This window comes from Melanerpes formicivorus, unplaced genomic scaffold (assembly GCF_026170545.1).
Source record: "Melanerpes formicivorus ecotype bairdi unplaced genomic scaffold, bMelFor1.0.p_v2 SCAF_58, whole genome shotgun sequence".
Lineage (NCBI taxonomy): Eukaryota > Metazoa > Chordata > Aves > Piciformes > Picidae > Melanerpes > Melanerpes formicivorus.
The window spans coordinates 1-5,804 of record NW_027142410.1 but is presented as its reverse complement, the minus strand read 5'-3'; the positions used below and the strand labels follow the sequence as shown (position 1 = coordinate 5,804).

General features: G+C 57.4%; 1 long non-coding RNA gene across 1 annotated transcript; it reads left to right on the top strand.

Annotated features, from left to right (window-relative positions):
- Positions 1-1,945: 1,945 nt before the first annotated feature.
- Positions 1,946-5,790, top strand: LOC137452711 (uncharacterized). The gene is made up of 5 exons (XR_010990153.1): positions 1,946-1,958; positions 3,193-3,271; positions 4,287-4,791; positions 5,336-5,509; positions 5,754-5,790. It is a non-coding gene; the product is annotated as an uncharacterized lncRNA (long non-coding RNA).
- The last annotated feature ends 14 nt before the right edge of the window (positions 5,791-5,804 follow it).

Here is a 5,804-nt window from a genome sequence, read left to right as displayed (position 1 = left end):
TTTTGGGGGCGACTCAAAGGGAGTGGGGGGATTGTGGGTGGGCTGGTTCTGCCACGTGGGGCAGGGGGCTGCTGCAGCAGAGGAGCAGGTGAGCGAGGGCTGGGGGCCCCCCCCTAAAGTGCTGAAAATTCTCCGAGGGGACCACACTATCTTTAAAAGTGTAAGTACTGGGGTGAGGCGAGGCGGAGGCAAACCTCTGGTTTGCAGCTGGAGAGGGAGGGCTTGGAGTGACTGGTGCGTAAGAAAGCTTTGGAAACGACCCCTGTCTGCCCTCTCTGCTTCTAAAAGGCTTTTAGCATTGGAAAACAAAAGCCAGGTGGGGGCCCGGCTGCTGCCCACGCCCAGGGAGGTGCTCAGTGCTGCCACCCGGTGTGTAACGGCCGGCAGTGCAGCCGTGCCGCGGCGTGTGCCGCCCCGTGGGAGCTCAATGCTGCCACCCTGTGTGTAACGGCCGGCAGTGCAGACGTGCCGCGGCGTGTGCCGCCCCGGGAGAGCTCAATGTTGCCATCCGGTGTGTAACGGCCGGCAGTGCTGGCGGAACGAACGTTTTTCTGACAGCTCTTGGAGGAACGTTTCTGTACAGGTGTTCCCCAGGGCTCCTCAGCTGCTCAGAACTCAACGTGTTGTCTTGGAGGGGAATAAAACCCGTGGAACGCTGAGCGTGAGGTCACAACGCAGGCACCGCCCCCCCCCAGCGTGGCACCGCCCCCCCCAGCGTGGCACCGCCCCCCCCAGCGTGGCACCGCCCCCCCAGCGTGGCACCGCCCCCCCCAGCGTGGCACCGCCCCCCCCAGCGTGGCACCGCCCCCCCAGCGTGGCACCGCCCCCCCAGCGTGGCACCGCCCCCCCAGCGTGGCACCGCCCCCCCCAGCGTGGCACCGCCCCCCCCAGCGTGGCACCGCCCCCCCCCAGCGTGGCACCGCCCCCCCCAGCGTGGCACCGCCCCCCCAGCGTGGCACCGCCCCCCCAGCGTGGCACCGCCCCCCCAGCGTGGCACCGCCCCCCCCAGCGTGGCACCGCCCCCCCCAGCGTGGCACCGCCCCCCCCCAGCGTGGCACCGCCCCCCCCAGCGTGGCACCGCCCCCCCAGCGTGGCACCGCCCCCCCAGCGTGGCACCGCCCCCCCAGCGTGGCACCGCCCCCCCAGCGTGGCACCGCCCCCCCAGCGTGGCACCGCCCTCAACAACATGGCGCCAGATGCTTAAAGTGGCTCTGTGCAGGGTTGTGGCTGGTAGAGGTTGGAGCTCTTCTGCTGTGTCCCAGGTCAGTGCCAGTCTCTGCTGCTTTGGGGGGTTTCTCTATAGCAGCCGCTGGAGCTGCGCGGGGCTTGGGGGGGTGGCCACCGGCGGGGCAGCGCGGGGCTTTTGGGGGGGGGAGGGGGGCGTGTCCGGGCTTGGCCGGCGGGGCTCTGCGGGGGTGGCGGCTGCTGCCTCAACCGTACCCAGAGGCCCCGTGGGAGCTCAATGCTGCCACCCTGTGTGTAATGGCCGGCAGTGCAGCCGTGCCGCGGCGTGTGCCGCCCCGGGGGAGCTCAATGCTGCCACCCGGTGTGTAATGGCCGGCAGTGCAGCCGTGCCGCGGCGTATACCGCCCCGGGGGAGCTCAGTGCTCAACCCTGTGTGTAATGGCCGGCAGTGCAGCCGTGCCGCGGCGTATACCGCCCCGTGGGAGCTCAGTGCTCAACCCGGTGTGTAATGGCCGGCAGTGCAGCCGTGCCGCGGCGTGTGCCGCCCTGGGTGAGCTAATTTCTGCAGCCTAACTGCGCTGAATGCTCGAAAATTCTTAGGGGAAGAGCGGAGGGCGGAGAGCTTGACTCGAGCGTCGCTATGGATCCGGCGCCTGCGCCCTAGCCCGGCTCTGCTCGCGCCAGGGGGGCAGCGTCCCGGTGGTCGCTATGGACACGGCGCCTGCGCCGCAGCGGGTCCGGTCCCGGTGTCGCTGCCGGCCCGGGACTCCCAGGTGTGTTCCTTCCGGCGTCTGAAGGTGGTCTGGGGCCATCGGCAGGGCTTTTGGGGGTGACGGAGGAGGTCTTGGGGACACCTAAAAGGGTCTGGGGATACGTAAAGTTCTCGTGGGGCCATCGGAAAGGGTCAAGGGTCGTGGGGAGGCAGCTGGGCACCTCCGACGGACCCTTTGGGAGGTCTCTGCAGGCTCCCGTGGGAGCTGGGGGTGTCTCGGGGTGGGTTTGGGTTTGGGTTTGTGCTGCAAACAGCGTTGATAATGACTTAGAGAAAGACACACAAGAGACTCAGTAAGTCTCTTGTATCGTGCTTCTATTCTGGCGCCTGACACAGGTAGGATCATTTCAAAAGAGCTGTGTGTCTTCAGAGAGGTTTGGGCAAACTTTTATACAAAAAGTTATCTGTCTATAATGACAGAGGTCCAGATGCTGCCTATCTATACAAAGCTTATCTCTCTAAAAGAGCAGAAGTGCACATATCATGCAGGTGTCCTTTGTCTTATCCAAAAGAGCATCTTGTCCAAGACTAACAGAAGTGAATCACTGACAAATCCTGTTATTCCTTCTCTATCCAAAGGCTGTCTGCCAACCCCTCTCCCCCTCCCTGCGTCCCAGCATTTCAGCTAACAAGCGGAAAATTCTTATCAACTCTGTGGTTCTGTTAATGAGACTTTTCTGTTCATCAGTTCCCCCCTTTCTCACAGCCAACAGTATATTCCTATACTATATTTTCTTAAGGCAAACTTTGGACCCAGGCTTTCTGAGCTATCTTTCCCATGCTGACACTTGTGGAAGTTACTCTCAGATGTAGTCACCCAGTCTGATGCCCCCCAAGTCCAATTCATTGAGGCTTCCCCAAATAAAGGGGTCCTCATTTGGCCTCGAGGAAGTTCAGTGCATATCCAACAGTTAGAGAGATTAGTTTGCAAAGCCAATTCTTGCCTAACGTGTAAGTACATATTGCCTTCCCATCCCTCAATTTCCTTGCTGTGCTGCAAAGATTTTGATAGGAATTTCTAGGTATTAACTACAGCCAGGGCAATCCTTCAAGTGCCCTAGGAATGCAGTGAAAACCTTTTGGGAATTGTTCCTGCTCTGGTACTCCTCAAGCTATGAGGAGCTCTTCAGGGCAGCTCCAAGGTTAGGTTTGGATTCTCCTGGAGTCGCACACAGAACGAGTCTCACGATTCCAGTGGTCTAATTTCATAGCTGCATTTTCTTCTCTCTGCCTAGGTGACAGGACGACCTCACTAATGAAGAGAGATAGCCTGAGCTCTGCAGGAACCTTGAACCCAAGCAGCCAGTGCCTTCTGTGAGTACTAGCTGTCCTTGCTCAACGTGGAAGTAGTTGAGAGCTGAAGCCAGACCACGCCATAATTCCCTCAGCTTCCTCTTCTGCAGATTAAACAGTCCCAGTTCCTTCAGCCACTCCTCGTAAGGCTTGTTATCCAGACCCCTCACCAGCTTTGTGGCCCTTCTCTGGACTCACTCTCTCACAAGGGGTGTCCTGGGGAACACCACTTGTGCCCGGCCGGCCACCGGCTGGGTTTAACTCTGTTCCCCACCGCTCTTGGGGCCCAGCCATCCATCCTGTTCTGCTGTCCAGCAGTCCCTTTGAAAAACAATCCATCTGAAAAAAGAAGTAGCAGAGAAGGAAAGTTGAAGCTGCAAGGATTGCAGTCCCCTCAGTTCTGGTTGTAGCCAGGTGGGGGTTGGTCTCTTCTCCCAGGCAAGCAGCACCAGAACAAGAGGACACAGTCTCAAGCTGTGCCAGGGGAGGTTTAGGCTGGATGTTAGGAAGAAGGTCTTCATAGAATAGAATAGAGCAGGTTGAAAGAGAGATTGGCCTTTGGAATGTGCTGCTCAGGGAGGTGGTGCCCAGGGAGTCACCATCACTGGAAGTGTTTAGAAAGAGACTGGATGAGGCACTCAGTGCCGTGGTTTAGTTGATTAGATGGTGTTGGAATGGAATGGTATGGAATGGAACGGAATAGAATAGAATAGACCAGACCGAGTTGGAAGAGACCTTCAAGATCATCGTGTCCAACCTATCATCCAACACCACCTAATCAACTAAACCAAGCAACCAGGCACCCTATCCAGTCTCCTCCTGAACACCTCCAAAGATGGTGACTCCACCACCACCCTGGGCAGCCCATTCCAATGGGCCATCACTCTCTCTGTGCAGAACCTCTTCCTAACCTCTAGCCTAAACCTCCCCTGGTGCAGCCTGAGACTGTGTCCTCTTGCTGGGCCTGGTGATGATCAAAGTTCTTTTCCAAGCTGCTTACTCCTGTTTGGTTTTATTCTCCTGCATGAATTGTCAGTTCAAAGCACTCGAGAGAAATGGTGTGATGGCTGTGCTGCCAAGCATCAGACTGGGGACCGAAAGACAACCTCCTGTGGATCGATGTACCGGGATATTCCAGGAACCTCTGTGCTGCCACAGACCTGGACTTAAACTCGTTCCAGATGCCGCGGTGTGTTCCGCATGACAATCGCACTCGGCACGTGAAGAGTGGCCAAGAGACTTCCCTTGTTTCCTTTGTGGAAGGCTTTTGTGTGTCCCCCGGCCCCGGGGGCCGTGTTCCTCTCGGGCAGGCTGCGGACGAGGCTGCCCTCGGCAGCAGGCGTGCCGCAAGCGGAGCGGCGAAGCTGTGTTCCTGGCAGTTCTCTCTCCGCCTGGATCAGGACGAAGGTGCCGGCCGACAAGGACTTGCACTGACACAGGGTCAGAGAGCTGAGAGCACCAAAGGGTTTAATTGGTGAGAGCAACAGACTTGGTTGCTGCCACCCGCTGCTAAGTGGCCCCCACGTGGGGTTTGGAGGCAGGTAAAGGTTTCTTTTGGCGTGTGAAGGGGTTTTGTGGGCATCTAGAAGGGGTGTGGAGCCCCCTGAAAGGGTCTGGGATAGTGTCAGGGGGTTCTGGGCTGGTCCACCAGCGGGTCTGGGGACATTGGAAGCATCTGGGGGTACCTAAAGTGGAGCTGGGTGTTTCAGATGGGGGGTTTGGGTGCAACCAAAGGGGTTTTGTGGGCATCTAAGTTGGAGAATCTGTGGGGGTCCTGAAGGAGTTGGGGGGTTCTCAGTGAGGTTTTGGAGTCTCTATGGAGTCCCTGTTGTATCTTGGGTCTGCTGTGGGATTGGTAGTGACTGGGTGCTCCGGTTTTGGTGGCTCCAGGGCAGCAGGTACCCACAGGGCTGTGCCTTGCTTTATGTTCCCCAGCTGTGGGCCAAGCAGGAGCCCCAGGGGAAGGGAATTTCAGCATGTGGCGGGTGATAGTGGAGGCGACTTCCTGACAAAATGGCTTTGGGGGTTTGGTTAGGTCTTGTTTTTATGGTTGACTCACTCTTGCTTTCTTTCCTTTTTTTTCAGGGAGCTTAACTGCTTTGCCTGAGGACCAGTTGCAGATTTGTATTCGGCCTCAGCCACAAGCCCTGACACGGAGCGGGGTGCTTTGGTGTCAGAATGTGGAGCTGTTGGAAACCCAATTGCTCACTGAAAAAAAGAAAAGGAATAATTTGTCATAAAAAAATCCCCACAGTTCCTGTAAGCTTTCGAGTTCCTACTTAATAATATAAAGCAGTTTGTGGTTTGGTTGGTTTGGTTTTTTTCTTGTTGTGCTGCAAAGATTTTGATAGGAATTTCTAGGTATTAACTACAGCCAGAGCAAGCCTCTACTTGCCCTGGGAACGCAGTGAAAACCTTTTGGGAATTGGTTCTGCTCTGTTACTCCTCAAGCTATGAGCAGACACACAGGCAGTTGTTAACAGAGTTTCTTTGTGCATTCCAGGTCTGGTGTGTTCAGACCGGCAGGATCTTCCTGGGCCATCCGATTACGGTT